Genomic DNA, 21,839 nt, shown 5'->3' on the forward strand with positions numbered 1-21,839 from the left:
AATTGAATGAACTCATGTCGCTTAAAATATGCTTCTTGACCTTCGTCATTTTGTTTACCAGCTTGCATTCAGGTGTTTATGTAACCTCTTAACACTTCTAAAGCTGCATTAAGCGCTTGTTGTAATCCGCTGAAGGTCTACTGCAACCTGTTGTCTGTAGGAAATCACTGTTCTCCCATTATGCGTGATTAGCAAAGACTGAATTTGGCGCGCTTTTAACTGTCTTCCCTCTGATTGAAAATTGACAATAATAATCATCACTATTCAATTCAATTCAATTCACTTTATTCAATAGCTTTTTAAGACAATCATAAAAGTACATTAAAAAGACAATTGATACAAAAGATATGATAGAAATTTGCATCTCGATGTTACAGATTCGGCGGATTCAGCTGCTTTTCTTTAGATTCTTGAGATGGCCCAGTTCTCTCAGTGGGTGAAACATCCGACCCACCAAGGGGGACATAGCCTGGATCCCGTCTGCGCTAATTTCCCTATATCTGTAGTGAAGCCTTTACCGGTCGCTTGGTCTGACCATTTCCCCATATTCTTCTCTTGTGCTGTGCAACCTCCCTTGCGGCAAGCCTTTTACCATCGACCCCCTACTGCTAGGAAACTGGACGCAGGGCAACTTAGCGACCGTTTGGCAGCGGCGCGGCCTCTCCTTTTCGGAAGCTTGGAGGATAATGTGTCCATTTTCGCCGATTGGATTTCTGATTCTGTCAGTGCTCTCTCCACCCCTGTGCATAGCAAGCTTAGGAGAGAGTCTCCCTCTAAGCCATGGTTCACCTCGGAGCGGTGAACATTGAAACACGACTGCAAGGTCCTGGAAAGAGCCTGGCGCTCCAGTGGTTAATGTCCCTCTGCCAAACAGGCACTTAGAGCCAAACAAAAACTTTACTATTCATCTATTGGCTTAGCCAAGGGCTGCTATTTTTCCGTTTGTATTGAGCGGGCCAATAATAACGCTAAAGAAATATAAGCCATTGTGCAGAGTTGTGTGGCTCCTGGTGACCCTGTTCTCTTGGAAGAGGGGAGAGGATTCAGTGGAGGTTGTGCAGCACTGTTTAGCCTCGGTGTTCCACTGGCGGGCGAGCGCACAGTTGAAGTGCAATGAAGAAAAATCCGAAGTACTCCTGTATGGCTCATTTCCAGTGGATTTCAGAGATAGGTTATGGCCTACAGATTTCCCCCGCCCTACCACGAGCAAGGGCATTGCCAAAAATTTCAGGGTCCGGTTTGATGAAGATCTGAATTTTTCAACTCAGATAAAAAAGTTGACAGGGACATGTTTTGGCACCCTGAAAATCTTTAAAAAAATTCTTCCTTTTTTGCCAGTCAGCGCTAAGGAGACTGTGGTCCGGGCGCTGATTTTATCCCGTTTAGACTATGCCAATGCCCTTTTGGTCAGCAGCCCCGATTATCTGACTAGGGAACTGCAAGTGGTCCAAAATGCGGCCGCTAGACTACTACTGGGACTTCCACCCAGACAGAGTGTTCGGATCCATTTACATACCCTGCATTGGCTCCCTGTGGAGTCTCGTATTAAATTCAAAATGCTGTCTATTGTTCATCACGCTGTTTATAGGCTAGGTCCTATTTATTTGCAGAAGAGATGTGTCTTTTATAAACCCACTAGACAACTTTGTTCGTCGGATCAGCTATTAATGCAGAATCCTCGGTTCATTCGCCATAGGCTAGGCGGGAACTCCTTTGTACGCAAAGCACGTTTGGGTTCATGACCCACTGCTTTTTAAGAAAAAATTGAAAACGCTGCTCTTTTAGCCTTGGTTCTGAGTGTGGATTAATTTAACTTTCTGGAGTTAGCGCCGGGACACTTTTAGTAGTGGTTTGTTGTACAAATTACATAACATAACATATCATATACAGGGCCTATATACAATAAAATTTCTCAAGTCAAGCAATCATAATATTGAGCTTCATAATTAAAACATTAAACTTTTCCTGTGGCTATGTACTTTTTTTCAAAAACATTCCTACTCTCCAAGCCCTGTGCATATCATCCAGAAGCTGTAACACCAGAAAAGCTGGACGGCATTGTCTCCGCCCAAGTGCTTTTAGTATTGGGACTATCCAGACTTTCCCTAAATGGCTATAAAATTTACAGAAAAAGATCACATGAATTGTAGTTTGTTCTGAGTGATTATCACATGGGCACAGGCTTAGTTATCGAGACCAGTCATTAAAAATCGGGAAACTCCCAAGCCTGTAAAAGATACTGCATCTAAAACGCGTTAATAAAAACATATCTTAGACACCAGGTTCAAATAACAAGTAAGTCTGAATACTAAAATAAGTTAAAACCAGTGGATTATGCATGACCATGGGTTTTACACTTTCTACTGCTACTCTTATGGAGTTTAAGTGAAGGAGATCCTCTTTCTTTAACTACTTTCTGCTAATAGATTGAATGGATTTAAAATTAGTATAATATTTCAAATTTCTGATACCGGACATAAAATTTCATATAATCCTCAACCATAGAATCGCTAAGGCTTTTTCACATTGTAAGTTGTCTGCTAGGATATCCCTATTTAGCTTAGTCTCGGGTTTTATCCATATCCGATGCCAAAGGAGAATAGGCTCCATCTTAATTAAGTCTGCGAAATAGGGGAGCCCCAACTCAGAGTGGCAGACATACACAGATAAACTGCTGGGGCTGCCAATAGGAATCTCAGAAAGCTGTTTGCCACAGTTTGTAGGCATGGGCAGTGCTTTAAATGGGCCGGTACTCACCGGTACTGAGTTCCAGCACTTCTTAAATTTATCGCTCTGAGTACCGGCACTTCTCTACTGCCCGAGGAGAGTACCGGTACTCATGAAAAGGTAGGCTTAGTGGCTGTGAGTGCCGGCGCAGTGGCGAGCAGGAGTGGGACGTGTCTCTGGGAGCAAAGGCGCTGCTCCTGTCTCCTGATCTGAGCCCCTGCTGAGCTATACAGCAGGGCTCATCTGAATAATGTCTGGGGCTCGCCGTCATGCTGGGCTGGACAGAGCAGGGTCGAGATTCGTTTTACAGTGTGCACTGTGATTTTCAAAGCGCAGCACTTCAGGTAGGAAAAATTCTGTGCAGGCTAACACTTTATACATAGATAGACATATTATCAGGAACGGATTCTCACACTTCCCGTACTGTCTCTGGATCAGAGGGTTAATGCCCAGACGATGCGATCGAAGTGGCCCCTGGAGCGCTAATCTAACTGCTTTCTGCACTGATGCACCTACCTTCCTAACGCCACATGCCTCAGTTATCCGGTCTGTGCATAGAAGGCTTTCTTATATGCTCAAAACTAGCGCCGACAACCCATTGTTTCCCCACATTCCTAACACTCTCCTTTAGATGCGCCTGGCTCCCATCTTTCTCTGTCACACAGTGGTCGCCGCCCATGCTGTGGCAGGGGGTTTCATTTTCTGCCTGCCAGCCGGGCCCCAGAGCACCCAGGAATTCTCCTGCTACATGGACTTGAAGGAGGAAGCCGGTGTTCGAGACTCGATCACCTGCTCACCTCCTCCTGCCCTCCACATGATGGGCTATTGCTGTGCCCAGCCCCGAGCCTAACTTCTGCCCCACACTCACCGCCAGCCCAGTGCTACCTTTTCTCTAAACTAGCAGCTTTGCTGATTTATTAGTAGTGCCAAGCGTTTAACATCCTTGCTTGACAGTGACACTATGAAGCAGCACCCTTTATTTTCTCAGCATAGTTAGACTTGCTAAGTCAGGTGATTATTGTTCCTGCTGGAGAGAGGTCAGAGTTTTCTCCACTGGCACTTTTCACTCTGACCATTAAGTAGCGTAGAGGGTTAATATGCCTCCTTCAAAAAAAGCATATTGTATTGTACTTGATTGTATGTGGATAGCTCAGTGGGTTGCTGCTTTTGTCACAGAGATCCCTTTGTTACATGTGGTTTGGCCACACCTGAAGCTGAGGTTGGGGTGGAGGGTGCTGATTTTTTTAGAATTTGAATAGCTTCAAAAGCACCTACTGCAGGGTTTGACTTCCTTGTTGCTTAAATGAGTGTGATTTCTGATATTTGTCTATTTCTATTGACTTCATACCATGATTATGCTCGCAAGAAAGTGCCACTCTAAATGTTGCACATCTAGTTGTTGCCTGACTCTCGTAAATCCACTGAATCTATGAAAATGTCACACAAAAGCAATCTGAAACATTAGCAGCTATACTCAAATGGATGTTTTTTCTGATATTTATATGATTCCCTCGTCTTACTTACTTAATTTTGCTAGCGAGAAAGAAAGTGTCACTCATAGTCGTTGAAATGGCACTCACAATTATAATGAAAATATGAAAATGTCACACATAGCAATCTGAAACCTTGGCAGCTACGGGGTCCCTTCAGGCCCTGTGCTGTCAACCACATTCACACTATCCTCTGCATTTGCACAAACAGTCTCCTGGTAGTGGCAATTAAAAAAGCCATGATGAAGAGTATGACATGGCTTTTAACATACCGGAGTCTTTAGTGTGTCTGCTTTTTTTGTGTATTTGCCTGCATTTGTATGCTTGTTTTTTGTAATAAAAATGGGTGGCACTTTGTGTGTACATGTCTGCTCGGTGACAAAGGTTCATAAATATTGTAGTAGGGAGGGTTGGTGGGTGAGTGAGTGAGTGAGTGGATAGATGAGCAAGCAAGGGTGGATGTATGAATGGATGGATGGATGAGTGAATGGATGTGTGAAAGAGGGTGGATGGATGAAAAGGTGAATGATGGATGAATGAAAGGAGGGATTGAGTGAAAGGGTGAATGGAATGAAAGGGTGGATGTAATGAAAGGGTGGATGGATATATGAGAGAAAGGATTGATGGATGAGTGAAAGGGTGGATAAAGAGATGGATTAGTGAAAGGATGAATGGATAGGTTTAAAGATGGATGGATAGGTTTGGATATGAAGGGTGGACAGACAGAATCGTGAAAAACTGAATGATGGATGAAAAACTGAATAGACGACATAATGTAAAAGGTAAATGGTGGACATCAGCAGGTAAATGGTAGGATGAATGGATAGATCGATGGAAGAGACAAGAAATATATTCAGGGGAGGGTCATGATGATTTGCTTCATTTGCTCGGTGCCATAAGAGCTTTAGTTCGTAGTGGAGGTATTTTCAGTTTCTTCCTACTCACATGCTCAAAAATATATAGTATTGTGCCAAACAACAGCATTTAACAGTATGGCATTAAGAAGGTGTAACTATTGCAAAAAAAGGAAATGTTAACATACTATCGCATTTCTCTTTCATTTTGTGTAATATTAACCTGCTTTGTTTATATACACACATTTATCAAGTGTTTTGTTGTGTGGTGCAACTGTTATAGAAGTCGTTAAGTATCATCATGTCTTGCCCTTAGCCCCGCCCCTGGCCCAGCGCACCAAGGGGCATATTATCAAGGGGGTTTATCTCCGCTTTTTTGGCTTTAAAAGCCAAGAAAGCGGAGATAAAATTATCTCCCTATTACCTAGCTGTCGCTAATACCAGCTAGCAACAGCTAGTAGGAGATAGCGACCATCTTGGGCCCCGCTTTGCATGTCAGGGAAATTTATCACTAATGACATGCAAAGTGGGCGTGCCAAGATGTTAGCGACTGGAAACAGTCGCTAACATCGCTATCTCCTATTACCAACTTTTGGAGATATTTGCGCTAAGCGCGAATATCTCCAAAAGCTAACACCTGCCCTGAGCAGTTCTTAGCCATGTTATCCAATGGGAGGTGGATAACATGGCTAAGAGCATTAGCTCGGTAATGCATGAATATCGCTGACTTTTCAGCGATATTCATGCATTTCGGCCGATTTTTATCGCTTAGGAGATAAACCTTGATAATAGCAAGGCTCCAAAGCGATAATAATCGCCGTAGCACGGCGATAAAAATATTGCCGCTAAGCCAACATAGTGATAATTATCGCTAGTCGTTGGTAATATGCCCCTTATTTTTCCCATTTAAAGCACTGGGCATGGGCGAAACCTTCTGGCAAAGTGCGAAATAGGCGAAATCCACCTGCAAAGGAGGTTTCTATGCAGAAAGGTTGGGTTTTGAAAAACCGCCTTGACTTCTAATATTCCAGTGTTTCTGTCCCATTTTATGAATGTTTTTAACATTTTGTGGTGATTTGCGACTATACAAAACGATAGCATTTTCACAAATTATTGAGTTTTGTATCTTTTTTTGTGGTGCTTCCTTTTCTGTTTAACAGACGCAGATGCAAACTTCTGTCTGTGATCTACATCTGTTGCATCTCTGCATCGAGTGAAACAATACAAAATGAATCCCTCAGGCATAAACATTGCAAGGGTCGCATCATGATGGGCTTTGCTGGTGCAGAGCGGCTGGTTTACGAGTCTCCGGTGCCAGAATGGAAATCACTTAACTCGATAATTCTCTGAGTTAGCGCCTTATTTTCAGATGGTACAGATCGGAAACAGTGAGCAAAGTGCGTCTCTTCCTGTTCGTAAGCTGGTATGTCTCAGTATAATGCTCTAAATGAGAGAAATATCGGTTGAAATGAATTCACTTAATGGACCCTTTGTGATATGGCCCCAGGCGCCTAAAACATGCGCTTGGCGCTCAGCTGGTTCAGCAAAATCCATTGTGATGCGACCTAAAAATGCATAAAACAGGCACTCAGTTCAGCACTGCGCCATCAAAGCCCGTCGTAATATGGCCCCTGGAAGGTTTAAATTATTTGAAGGAACTTGTGTCAAATAAAGGAGATTATAAACCTTACTGTCCCTGGATTTATACAATGAAAGCCATACCATCCGCTATGTTTTCCTTGAGGGTAATACCTGCCATATGTGTCTGTCCTCGCGATTTTGCCCTGGGTCCGCCACTTTTACATTATTTTCCAAATATGATGAAGTTTCCACTAGGTGTGTTTGTTTCTTTTATCAAGAAAATGTCATTTTATCAACTGCAGAGTGACGTTGTGTTTCTTGCAAATGAGGCTGTGTTATCATTATTCATATTTGTCATATGTTATCGTAATTCTGAGTTTTTTTATTTATTTCTTATATGTATTTAGGTAGCTGTACATGTGTGCTATCTCTGACATCCAACTAGAATTTTTTTGACTAACTGACTGAAAGCCATAGCAACTTATTTTACAAACCAACATCCATAGATGCTGACAGTTTCAATTACTTCCAGGAAGTTCAGTACTGAATGGAAATCAGTGATTATATTAAATTTAGCATTAATGCCAAGTTTATGAGTATTGCCTAATGCAGCTGTCAAGATACATTGTTTGATGAGGAAAATGTTATACCGGATTCCACTAAATTACCTTTTGAAGTGGAACTGTTTCAACTGAGATGGATCAAGGAGTGAACATTAATTATTTTAAATGCGAAGAGATGCCAGGCCTGTTATCTTGCTACTTCAGAAAGATTATCATAAAAATCTTCTACACAAGGAGACATGAAATAGTTTTAATTAAATATCAGAATTCTTGAAGAAGTTCAGTCAAGTCTCTTAATCCTGTTAATCAGTTAAATCTCTCATTATTAGCAACATTGACCTCTTCAGTTAGGTCAGTTTAAGGTTGACCGAAACAGTTTGAGAGAATTCAAGATACAGGGGCATATTACCAACTAATAGCGATATTTATCGCTAACGAGGCTTAGCAACGAATTTTTTAACGCTAAGCATCGCCGGAAATTATCACTGAGATAACTTGCTATTAGCAAGGTTTATCTCAAAAGCGATAACAATCCTCGCGCTAACATCCAAATGAGAGATTATCACTGGAAAACCAACGATAATCTCTCAAAGTTTGGCGTTAGCTTGATGATAGGGGCTCACAAACTTAGCCATGATATCCACCTTCCATAGGATATCATGGCTAAGTCAGGAAAATACCAGGTGTAAAAAAAGCAGTGCTAACCGCGGTTAGCGCTGCTTTTTTTTATCACTAACAGTGTTAGCGATATCCTTGATAATAGGAGAAATATCGCTTAACAACATTTCTCCTATCATTTTTCTCTGGAACGCCCCCTTTGCATCTCATTAGAGATGTAAGGGGGCATATTACCAAGCAATAGCGATAATTATCGCTATTGCTTGGTTAGAGACAAAAATTTACCGCAGAGCTGCAGCGATTTTTACCCCAAATAAACCTTGGTATTACCAAGGTTTATCGCAAATGCGATAAAAATCGCCGCAATGCATGAATATCGCTGAAAAGTCAGCGATATTCATGCATTACTGAGCTAATGCTCTTAGCCATGTTATCCACCTCCCATTGGATAACATGGCTAAGAACTGCTCAGGGCAAGTGTTAGCTTTTGGAGATATTCGCGCTTAGCGCGAATATCTCCAAAAGTTGGTAATAGGAGATAGCGATGTTAGCGACTGTTTTCAGTCGCTAACATCTTGGCACGCCCACTTTGCATGTCATTAGTGATAAATATCACTGACATGCAAAGTGGGGCCCAAGATGGTCGCTATCTCCTACTAGCTGTCGCTAACTGGTGTTAGCGACAGCTAGGTAATAGGGAGATAATTTTATCTCTGCTTTCTTGGCTTTTAAAGCCAAAAAAGCGGAGATAAACCCCCTTGATAATATGCCCCAAGGGGAAGCGTAGAGAAAAGGAGTGCTTACATGCAAATTTTATCTCCGCTTTCTTGGCTTTTGAAGCCAAAAAAGCAGAGATAAATCCCTAGATAATATGCCCTAAAGTGTCATAGCAGTACATGATCAGTTCAGAATTCAAATAAAAATTAGCAAAACAAATGACAGAGGAAAAAAACCTGATTTCAAAGAAAGAATCGTCTATTGAGTGCCACAATAATGTAAGGTATTTGAGTGCAACATGGCACTTCTACTGCAAGAGACCGGTAATTATGCTGCTTGCTGGGCCAGGTGCTGCTGCATTCAGGGATGTTTAACACCCTCAATATATTAAATACAGAATTACACAGATATATATATATAAATTTCTTTATTCGGCTTTGCACAAAGGAAAACCATAAAAGCAACATTTGAAGATACAATTAGATATTTAAACAAGTGAACATGTTATAAAATGTAGTAAAATTCATGCAAAGACAAATTAATATATTTTAAAACAGAGTGTCAAATTATTTCATTTCATCAACTGGGGCTAGGACCGGGATACATTTTACAGATTTTTCCTGTGCTTCATGACACATATTAGGAAATTAAGGACAAGATAACAAACAAATTCAGATTCTAGCATTTGGAGACGTAGCCTTGCAGGACAGCACTGTCTAAATCCCCAACGCCTTAGTAGTGGTAATAGCCAGATTTTCCTGTGCGGATGATGGAATTTACAGAACAGTATTGTGTGTATATTGGACTGTTTAAATTCCTCATCACAGGGACAGGGAGGGGGGATTAGGTCCCATCTGTTACTCTCAGGAAATGCTACTAATCTATAAAAAACAGATCCAATCTGAATCTTGTCATTAACATTCTCTCAAGTGTGCTAATCTGTAATGTTAGATACGGCTGAATAGAATGTGTAGCCTGAATTAGATTCGCATGAAGGGCCGAGGGTTTTATTGACTCAGAAGTCAACCTCAAGGACTCTAAATGTCTGAGGGCCAGTTGTTTCTGGACTCCCTTAGGAAGGTCAATAATAGCTTCAGGTTGGAAATAGTATTTCTCGATACCAAGTTCTTTAAGGAAGTTTCTGATATAGCAAAGCCACTTTACTTTTGAGGATTGATCAAGAGCCATTGTATCTACGACGATTGCCTATGTCAGCGCATTTTTGACTGAGGTCCAAATGCGCCGCCATAGCATCAATGGTTGGATCTTTAGCAAATCCTCTAGGTAGGGGATTCCGAGTTCCAAATGGCATGCGTAAATTGAAGTGCATCTCGGAGTAGCTAAAAGGAATCTGAGGAAGGTGTTTTCTGCCACCTGAAGGGCGCTAACATCTACATGTCCCCAAACGCCCGCTCCGTATAAGGCAATAGCCTGACACTTGGCACTATACATTTTTAATAGCTCCACTGGTGCCCTCCTCCCCAATCTCTGGGAGAAGCTCATCAGGGCCGCTATGGATCTTTTAAACAGGTGGCACCTTGCCTCTACTGCTGGCCTCCAAGTCAGCCTTTCGTCAATCATGATTCCTAAATATGGATACTGGGCGGTTACCTCGAGTTTTTGGTTGTCGAGATAGATGTCCTTTATTCGTTTTTTCTCTCTACCTGCTATCATAACAAATGTTTTTTTGGCGTTCACATGTAGGTCCAATCCGCTCATGAAGGCCGTATATCTATTCAGGGATTTCTGTAATTCTCGCGGAGTGCGCGCCAGGATGACAGCATCATCTGCATAAAGCAGAGCGGGAATCAGGCGCTGTTTAACCTGCGGGAGATCCTGGACCCCCCTCAACATCTCTAGCTCCAAGCCGTTAGTGTACATTGAGAAGAGAAAGGGGGCCAGGACACACCCCTGCCTGACTCCACGCTCTACTCCAAAGGATGCTGTCAACTCTCCATTTACGCCAAAGTGCACCCTAGCCGATGCTTTAGAATAGAGCTCCCTCAAAAAATCCAGGAGAGGGGGATCCACTCCCATTTGTTTTAAGACCGTCCAGAGTTTTGCATGCGAGACGCAATCAAAAGGGGCGGACAGGTCTACATAGACCATATAAACCATGTCCTTCTTTGCCTGGGAGTATTTGCCCAATATCAGGCTAAGATTAAGGGCCTGCTCTACCGTTCCAAACCCCTCTCGAAATCCAAACTGGAGGTCGGAAATAATGCCTCCCTCCTCCGCCCATTGCTGGAGTTGCTCAAGTATTACTCTGGCAACAACCTTGCCCAGAGAGTCCAGCAATGAGATGGGGCGGTAGCATTTCACGTCCTGACGGTTCCCTTTTTTTAAAAATGGGGACCATGATGGAATTGGTCCAAGATTTTAACAATCCCACGTTTGCAGCTGCTGTACACACTCTAGTAAGAATGGGGTCCCAGAGATCCAAATTGTGTTTAAAGAGATCCACTGGGACCCCATCTGGGCCTGGAGCTTTCCCATTTTTACTTGTTTCCAGTGCCACTAATAGATCGGGAATATCGAAGTGCAGGGGTATAGGATAATCGACTATTGGGTGTATGTTTTCTGTACCACCTGATGTTGCAGTATTTTTAAAGATTTTAGAGAAGTGTGACACCCATGTATCTTCGTCTATAGCCACTTCTATCTTGGGACTGTTGTTATCTGTTAAGTAGGGTGATCTGACAATTCGCCAGAAAGCCTCGCTGTTTTTGGAGACGGCACTCGTATGCAGGTCTTCCCAAAGTTTCTGTTTCAATTCATGGACTCTTAGTTTACGTTCCCTTCCATAATGGCGCCTAAGGAGTTGAATCTGCCCCAAGTCTCTAGGTGTTTTATGCAGGGCCAGCTTTAGGTTAGTTAGGGCCACGGTACAACTATGAATAAACCCCCCTTTACTAATTGGGTACGCGGTCCTTGGTTTCGCGGTGAGAAGTCCCTTGATTTTCTCTAATATTTGAGTGAAATTGTTTAGGACTTCTTCATCAGTTTTTGATAGATCCAGACATTTAATTAAATTTGGGTATGTCGCATTTACCAGTTTTTTTGTAATTTCATTTGGATTTATTTTTCCCCATTTTAATGTATATCCATTTTGTTTGCCTAACTGTAATTTATTCTGGGCAAGAGTATTCGCTATAGCTGTATTTCGGGGCTTGGAATCAGTCAAGTGAAGATCCATCCTCAGGGCGAAGTGATCACTGAGTGTGTTAGCCATAATCTGAAAGGATCTAGCTATATGTAGCAGTCCAGATGATAGGAGGATGTAATCGACTGTCGTTTGGTGTTCCCTAGCCACATAAGTCGGTTGGAGGGAGTTTAAGCCTGAACTTGGGCTATTGGCTATTACAAGATCCAAGTCAGATAGGAGATTGTTCATAGCAATCCCCACCTTTGTATGGGCTAAATGCACTAGTGGAGTGTCGTGTTCATCCGCTATCCCGCAGCAATTTGTTTTAGCCTGTGGGCATGGGTGGAGATTGCAGTCCCCTCCCCATAAAAGATGAATTGCCCCTTGTCCTGCCTTCAGCTGATGAAGCTGAGTTAATCTCTCTTGAATGCTACAAAGAAGAATCAGGAATTGACCATCCTCTAAGTTGTTATAGACATTAATCAAGAGGATGGACTCCTTGTTCGTAAAGGAAAGAGAGAGTAATTGGAAATTTGGGTCGGAGTCGACTATGGACACTTTTAGGTGGTTCACGGTGTTTGCAATGTACGTAGTTAGCCCTCCCTTAGGTCTACCTACACTGCTGTACAGGGCTGGGATAGAGTATGTTTTATAGCCCAAGAGGTGAAGCTCTGTCATAGACCATGTCTCTTGGAGGCAGATTATTTTACATGGCTCCAGGAAATATATGGCGGTCCCATCCTCGATCTTAGGGCGTAAACCCGCCACATTCCAAAAGAGGATAGGTATGGGCTGTGGCTCTAAATTAGTCACTACAGCTTCGTTTGCTGGAGAAATTGTTTTTATTTTAGGCATTAACTGGGGTAAGTTAGAATTAGTGGGTTCGATCTCCGTTAATGGTCAGTCGACCATTTCGAGGCCGCTAAATCTATTCCTCGTCGGGATGCTGAACCAGGAATCCCAGCGAGGCGGTTCTCTATAAGTCGTTCTCAGCGTATGTGAACCCCAGTCATCCCATCCTCCTCCCTGATAAAGCGGACCCACTGTGTGCCAGGAACTATCATAGTCATGGTGACGAGATCCCCCTATTTGCCTTGTATTGGCATATTCAAAGTGGCGGGGGGTGATACAACCCAAGGGGTGTCATGGTCGTAAAAAGAACCGTTACGTTGTCTTGAGGGGTAGAAAAAGGAAAGTGGTTTAGTACCTATACCTCCATTTATACTCTTGTGGTCCCAAGAGCAAATATAATCTACTACTCGGGGGTCTTCGAATGTAATCACAATGCAGTCTCCCGGGATTGTTTTTCTGCCATTTCCTACCCATGGGGTCCTACGTACCGTCAGAATCCTACCTTGCCAAGTTGGCGGAATGGGGCAATTGGTATTTAGCCAGTGTTGGGCCTTATTTTTCAGAGACCACATAGGTTCTACATTGTGGTCCACTAGCTCGGGCACACCTGTCATTACCACTACAAAAGGGCATGCTTCCGGTGGCATATCAACAGGAAATCTAACTTCGGTAGGTCCCCTAAGGCCATGTCTATTGGATACTGGGGCCAGGGTTTTTGGGGTAGGGGTTTTAGAGGCTGGAGTTTGAGTCAGGGGAGTTTCAAAAGCCACTTTTTTTGATGCCGCTGTCTTAGGTGCAGGTGTTATTGTTGACAGGGCATTTCCCTCTGACAGAGTTGTGGCGACATTGGTAGATGGATTCACTGTGCTCTTATTGTTCAGTGTTTCCGAAAGTGTTAATTTAGCTGTTGCAACTGGGGGTAAAGGCGTTCTTTTGGGTAGTTGCAGGCTTAGGGAGGGTATTTGCAGGCTTAGGGAGGGTTTGTTAATTCTGTTTCTTTCCCCCCATTTTTGAGCCCCTAGCACTTGGTTAAATTGTGGGAGATTAGTAAACTTGGATAGCTGAATCTCTAGCTGCGCTAACTTTGCTTCTATTGGTTGAAGAGAGGATTTTAATAAGTCAGCGATCTTACTTAAGAGCTGGGAGTTATTGCTATCAGTTAATTCCTTACTACAGGATAGAAGAATAGGGGATTCCAAATTAATGGGGGCAGGAGCATCATGTGCGGGGTGATGGATAATTGCAGAAATTACTAACTGTTCTGCTCTAAGGGGTGGATTCTCTAACATACTAGAGATATTGCCAATGTCATTGAGGATGGAATTTTTCGGAACGTTCTTTCTTTTCCTTATTGCACCCTCCCTCCTCCCTCTTGCTTGTCTTCTTTCATCTGATGTAATTTGGGGTGAAATTTGAGGTATTAGCTCTGGTGTTCTTTCTAGGTCTGAGCTTATCTGGGAATCAGAGAGCTGGGAGGCCGACAGGTCCACATTGTTTGGCAGGCTACACCTGCCCTCACAAAGGGGCCTCTGCCCTGCATTATTATCAGGTGCTGGAGTTCTAGCATCGGCCAAGTTACCCATAGAAGATCTCTCAGCAAACCCCAAGTCCAAGGACACCCTTTCTTCCATCAAAGAAATGAGTTTGTCTTGGTAATAAAATCGTCCATGGGGCCTAACAGCTTATCCACACTCCCAGGGGCCTTGGTTTTGTTTCCTCTAGTTAGCACCATTTTTCCTATTAGACAAATACAGGGGACAAGGTTCTAACATGGATATAGGATCAGCGAGACAAAATATTTCAAGGGTCGCAGGAACAGAGTCAATGAAATGACCGTACATACGTTTCAAAATGGATTGCAGTAGGTGGAAGTTAGAGGGGTGGCCCAGTCCAGTCTCTCACGTCCTCGAACGGCCTCAAACGGCTCGCCTTTTGCCCGGGCTTAGCCCCGGGCTTGGTCAAGCACACGTCCCGCGATCGCGGTAAGCACGGGATTGATATAAAGAGGAGGAGGAGTCCAGGAAGAGGCAACAGGAGCGCGTGGTGTGGTGAGCGCAGAGAACTGTGGGCCTCGCAGTCCCGCACTCGGAAATCCAACGGCGGTAGTCTAATCACCCCAAGAGTCACTAGCACACACGAAGTGACGGCAGCAGGGGCAGTTCCTCACGGTACTCGGACCTGGAAACAAGGCAAAGTCACAGTTGCGACTGCGAGCGGACCCCGCGAAGCGGGGGCCGCGATTCGCTGATGAAGGAGCCCAAATCAGCTGGGAGGAGTCCGGGAAGAGGCAACAGGTGCGCGTGGTGTGGTGAGCGCAGAGACCTGTGGGCCTCACAGTCCCGGACTCGGAAATCCAACGGCGGTAGTCTAAGCACCCCAAGAGTCACTAGCACACATGAAGTGACGGCAGCAGGGGCAGTTCCTCACGGTACTCGGACCTGGAAACAAGGCAAAGTCACAGTTGCGACTGCGAGCGGCACCAAGGGAAAATTTGGGCGTATTTACCTGGCAAACTTTTGCCCGTTTGAAACTTACCACACCCATAACGGATATGTCAATTGTACATAGGTGAAGGGCACCTCATCATCATAAAGACCCCACCAACCCCCAAATCCGAAGTAAAAAGTCTGGGGATATGGCTAGACCAGGATCTCAGCTTCAAGACTCAAGCCATGAAAACTGCAGGAACTTGTTTCAGCCTCATAAAGATGTCACGAAAGATCCTCCATCTGATCCCCTCCCAATCCAGAAAACTCCTGATGCAGGGGCTGGTGAAATCCAGATTAGATTACGGCTACGTGTTGTATCTGGGGGCTCCAGCCTCTGTAGTCCACAGACTACAATGTGCACAGAATGCGGCTGCAAGAATCTTAACAGGAACCAAAGCGAGGTGCTCGGCAAAAACCGGCCCTCAGAAACCTGCACTGGTTGCAGTGAAAGAACGGGTCACATTCAAAACCCTGTGTATTGCCCACAGAATAATGCATGACGAAGGCCCCCCCATTCTTAGACCACCACTGAAACCGCACCAGTCCAGTAGACAACTAAGATCCAACTCCCTATCTCTCGCGAGCGTCCCAAGGATTAGGAAGGCTAGAACTGGCGGTCGCCTGTTCTCTTACAACGCCCCCAGATTGTGGAACTCCCTCCCACTCTCCCTGAGGCGAGAACATAATCACCTTAGTTTTCGGAAGCAACTAAAAACCTGGCTCTTCCCTTGATCACCTCTCCCTTGCTTCCCCACCTTGCTGGATCTATGGACACTAGCGCTGGGATGCCCTAGGGTAGCTATGCGCTCTATAAATCCCAAATCAAATCAAATCAAAGCATACACATTCTCCTACATAGGATGCCATGGACACACTGAATTCCCCTCAAACCTGTAGTGTTTTGTCTGCATGCCTGAAGTGCTGGGATCGGTGGCTGTGCACTCCATCTTAGAGACCACCGGGTGCAGTCCGGGAATGAACTGATACTCACAGAGTCATTGTATCACCCCTTCCACATTTTCGAAGTCTCCGCATGGGCATTCACAGGCTGCAATTTAGACGGACAATACTGATTCTCCAGAGGGAAGCAGCCAGACCCTACCCCCAGGGGTGCACGGTGATGAGACTGCTTTATATTTGCACCACCATCCAAGGTGCAGAATCTGCAGAGGCATGGGGCCCTGGGATCTGTGGGGACACCAATGCTTCAAATTATCACTGTATTGCTCTACTCAAGGAAGGGTTAGAAACCCATTTTCCTATCTTGCTGTGCGGCCCACGTGGCCCTTGCTTCGCCAGTTAATGGAAGGCAAGCGAGCAGGAGATAGAAGCGTGCCAGAGGAGCGTTCTTGCAAGGACAGATCTCACTGCCGAGAACTGAACATTCTTTGATATATGAAAGATCTTACATCATAAAAGTGCACTGTCGTTCACGTTTGCAATAAAGTGCAAAAGCAGGGATAATACCGGAAGTTCAAAGGTATTTAGAACTTACAGCAGAGAGAGAAGAAATAAAATGTTATATTGTGTTTCCCACTTAATGCTCCTTTTTCTTTGCGTCCTGTATTGCTGCGTGTACTTCATGTTAACAGCTTAAAATCCGTCACAGTGGTACTTTAAATGAGGCCGTAATAAGTCACGGGGCCAAATTTAAAATTAGACAATCATTGAAAGTAATTTCTTCATTTGGTAGGTGATTGTTCTTAGTATCACTTTCAGAAATGGTGCAAACATATTGAACCACTATAAAAGCAATAAATTCGTGTACTTCCATGTTTTCATAAAAATAATGAATTTATTGCATACTGCCTATTCAGCATTGTTTAATACTATATGGCTTGCTAATGGGGAATTCAGTCATAATTTTTTAATAAGTGATTAATGAAAATGCATCTTATTCCATTACCAAACCGAACAATCAATTCAAATGAATGCCATATATTTCTCAGGCAAATGAAGCTCTCGTCTTTATCATAATGTCTGTTTTAAGGACCTTGCTTTGTACCCAGAATGTATTTCATATTTAGGTTAATTGTCATTATTTTTCATGCCAAGCTCTGCCAATGCGGCATTAAGTTGAGCTCATGTGGGTGGCTTCTTTGTCGGTTTTAAAGTTTGGAAAATACCTTACGGAAAGCCTTTTCAATAGCCATACACCTTTATGGCTGCACTCGGTGAACACCTGCAACATTTGAAATGCATAAACACTGTGGGCACTATTGAAGTCAGGTGAAACTAAATGAACACATAGGGGCAGGTTAACAAGCCCCTTGCGACACTTTTACGCCGTTGTTGCATCACTTTTGTGATGCAGCAGCGGCGTAAACCATGCTCCACGTTGCACCTTATTTACAACATGATGCATCTAGGGAGATGTGTCACATTGTAAAGCACTGCGCCACATGAAACCTGCGTTAGGTTTCATGTGGGCGTTCCAGCATAGGGTGGGCATTCCATCGCCGGGTCACCGTGTAAAAGTGACTCAGTGAAATCTACAAGATTTCACTGAGTCACATTACAGCTATGTTGCGTCAAAACCCTGCACCTGCTTGAAGTAGGCGCAAAGAGTGACGCACCATGTTGTGGATAGGCCAGGTTGAAACAGTGCTGGAGTTGCATTGCACCCGCGACACAATTGCAGCAGAGCGCCAATCTTACGCCGGCAGGTGCAATACGCATCTGTTTATCCACGCGCCATGATGCGCCGTATTGTAAATGCGGCATATCTGTGGTGGCGCAAGGGTAGACTTGCGTCACCTATCTTTCCTGGGGCATCCCTGCTGATTTACAGGGATGCACCAGGAAACATAAATCTGCCCCATACTATCGTGTGTTAAGTTTGTTAATTCTTATTGCTAGTTGTTAAGTTTTTCCACACAATTACCAAGGGCATGGATTGCCTTAGAATAACACAAGGTGACACAAGGGTAACACATGCTCTTAACCGCATCGCTGCGGCGGTTATTTTTCCCCTACGCGGCTTTTTTCTAAAAGCCGCGTAAGATGACGAGCTCAGCTCGTCATCCGCACACGCCCCCCGTGGCTGATGACGAGCTGAGCTCGTCATCAGCATCGAAGGGGTTAAGTGATATTCACTTTGCCACCACAGAGCCATGTTACATGGCTCAGCATGGCATAATACATTTGGAGTAATGCAAGGCAACAAAAGCAGCTATCTTGCCTTGCTCTGCCCTAAGAAGGCATTCCATGGGTGGAATGTGGGTGTTCCCATGCAACCGCCCATGGTTTTTGGCATATTCCTAGATTTGCCAAGACTAGAAAAACCTGGGAATGCCTCAAAATGTTTGGGCTTCCAGGGGAGGCGTAACAAGGAGAAATGTACTTATTTCTCCTCGCTTTTTCCTCTTTCTACATTGTCTTGCATTATGCAGCACACATAGAAAAAGGAAAAATCCTTCTGAAATTGTTTTTGCACAGGAAGGTATGCCTTCCTGCACAAAAACAACCCTGACTGTAATGCGGGCACCCTTGCACCACGATGAAAGGGGGCCTGTGTTGCACTTGGAAGCCACAAGCGCACCAGCAAAGAGAACAGGAATGCACCATGTCATTTTGGTGTCAAATAATTTGGTACATTTTACTGTATTTTTCAAAATGAGTGTTGAATTTTTTGTGTGTTTTGATTTCACTGTGTGACTGAGTGCTGCATAGACACTTTACATATTGCCTCTAAATTAAGCCTGACTGCATTTGTCCCAAGCTACCAGAGGGTTAAGCACAGGTTAAATTCGTGACTTTTTGTGGTTCATCCTGACAGGTATTGTTGCTGTTTATTGAGCAGGGTTTCACCCCACCCCGTAACCCCCACCCAACCATAACCCCAATTTCTCACATATACACTTGCATACTTGCACAAACTAGAGAGATAGAATAAAATACTTTTCACAGCAACTACTCACACACTTGTGATAGTATTTGATTTAGATAATTGTCTCTCAAAGGATGAAGGTATGGCCCTTGTGTGTCATAACGGAGAATGAGCTGATAAAAAACACAGTGAAAACACTACAAATGAACACCACATCAGTTTAGAAAAATAAGCAAAACTTTATCTAAACTAACAAAACCAAAAACGACATAAAAATCCAACATAAAATACTTGAAAAATATGTACTGTGCAAAATAACCTTTAATTTGCAGGAATAATGTGAAAAAACAGTTCCTCTGATTCGGTAACTCCATTCAGGGCTACCGCGATACTGAACATGACAGAGTCTAACACAGGGGTCTCCAACCTTTTCTGTAGTCAGAGCTACTTCTGATCAATGAAAATCGTCATGAGCTACTAAAGGCGAAGCATCACGCACATTTTTTCGCTGAACCCCTCCGCACACCAAGTTTTATGGAATTTAAATCTAATTTCTTTGGAGCCCATAATGTGGTTTGAACAAAATACTTAAAAAGTTTCCTAGAATATACTCTCATGTTTCTAATTTTACTCTAGGGCACATTAAACGCTTAAAAAGGTCTGCTTTATTTCAATGATTCCATAGTACTCATCCCATCTCCGATTACTAACACATCACAAGCCACCCTCACATTCAAGCGGTACATGCCATTATGATACTGTCTCTGAAGAGCACTCGCTAGTTGAGCTACAAACAAAGCAGAGATTGTTGTAAGGGAAAGGAAAACACCTGTATGCTGTTATAAATGAACATAAGATACTCCTTGACTAGACTGGGCAGCTGAGTATGGGGTTCTGATCCCTAGCAATGGGAAGATGGAGGTTGGTACTGAAGGTGTCTTAGTATTCCCACATTGAGTTTAATGTGCTCTCAAAAACAATACCTTGGAGCACAGCACTTATTCAACAGCAGGAAAAACAGGGTTTTCCATGTACCTCACATACACAGCCTCATGCATGCCTCTCCGCTTTGCACATGTACCTCTGTACCTGCACCTCACATGTACTGTCATGTACATGTTTTCCCTGCACCTCACATGCAGTGTTATATTTGCTTGTTTTTTACACCTCGCATGCACATCTTCATGTGTGCAAGCCCCTCAGGTAGAGCTTCTTGGGTGACCACCTCCCTGTGCCATACATTCGCAGTATCAATATGTTCCCTACACCTCACATATCCTCATGTTTATCTGTCTCTTCACCTCACACACGTGCACACCTTCACTCAATATTTCACACACGGCTCAACATGCCACACAAGTGTTGAATATTTCACACATGACTCAACATGTCACACAAGTGCAGCACGCACACCCTCACTCAATATTTCACAAATGAATCAACATGTCACACAAGTGCAGCACAAACAGTTACTCAATAGTTCACTTCCCTGGCTTGCACTTACTTCTCCTGGCCCTGTCCTCTCTACCTCTGTCCTTAAGGTGTGATGGAGTGAGAGGAGCAGATGCAGTGCAGTTTAATTAAAATACTCTGCACTCCTTGTGCCACCCTCAGGTCTACGATTTACAAAAAGGGGGTGGTGATGAACAGAGTGTCTGAGTTAAACAGACCACTCTTACCCAGTCCAAAGATCAGGGATTGATCCATCACCGTTATTTATCTCACTGCCCCATCCCAGCTCAGAACCTGGCTATTTGCAAATCAGTCTGTCCCTGGCCCAGTGCATCATGGGAACAGGGCAGACTAAACTACCAAGCCAATTCTTCACCAGAAAGGAAACAAGCTACCGGGGACCGGTTTCTGGCATTTCAGCCTTCTTCGGCCCGGCTTGCTTGAATCCTGATGGACCAGTGAGAAAGGGACTCATGTCTGAGTATACCCTGCCACACCTATAGTGGCCAAAAACGATTTACAAAAAGGGGGTGGTGATGAACAGAGTGTCTGAGTTAAACAGACCACTCTTACCCAGTCCAAAGATCAGGGATTGATCCATCACCGTTATTTATCTCACTGCCCCATCCCAGCTCAGAACCTGGCTATTTGCAAATCAGTCTGTCCCTGGCCCAGTGCATCATGGGAACAGGGCAGACTAAACTACCAAGCCAATTCTTCACCAGAAAGGAAACAAGCTACCGGGGACCGGTTTCTGGCATTTCAGCCTTCTTCGGCCCGGCTTGCTTGAATCCTGATGGAGCAGTGAGAAAGGGACTCAAGTCTGAGTATACCCTGCCACACCTATAGTGGCCAAAAACGATTTACAAAAAGGGGGTGGTGATGAACAGAGTGTCTGAGTTAAACAGACCACTCTTACCCAGTCCAAAGATCAGGGATTGATCCATCACCGTTATTTATCTCACTGCCCCATCCCAGCTCAGAACCTGGCTATTTGCAAATCAGTCTGTCCCTGGCCCAGTGCATCATGGGAACAGGGCAGACTAAACTACCAAGCCAATTCTTCACCAGAAAGGAAACAAGCTACCGGGGACCGGTTTCTGGCATTTCAGCCTTCTTCGGCCCGGCTTGCTTGAATCCTGATGGAGCAGTGAGAAAGGGACTCATGTCTGAGTATACCCTGCCACACCTATAGTGGCCAAAAACGATTTACAAAAAGGGGGTGGTGATGAACAGAGTGTCTGAGTTAAACAGACCACTCTTACCCAGTCCAAAGATCAGGGATTGATCCATCACCGTTATTTATCTCACTGCCCCATCCCAGCTCAGAACCTGGCTATTTGCAAATCAGTCTGTCCCTGGCCCAGTGCATCATGGGAACAGGGCAGACTAAACTACCAAGCCAATTCTTCACCAGAAAGGAAACAAGCTACCGGGGACCGGTTTCTGGCATTTCAGCCTTCTTCGGCCCGGCTTGCTTGAATCCTGATGGAGCAGTGAGAAAGGGACTCATGTCTGAGTA

The sequence above is a fragment of the Lissotriton vulgaris genome, chromosome 9 (assembly GCF_964263255.1).
Source record: "Lissotriton vulgaris chromosome 9, aLisVul1.2, whole genome shotgun sequence".
Lineage (NCBI taxonomy): Eukaryota > Metazoa > Chordata > Amphibia > Caudata > Salamandridae > Lissotriton > Lissotriton vulgaris.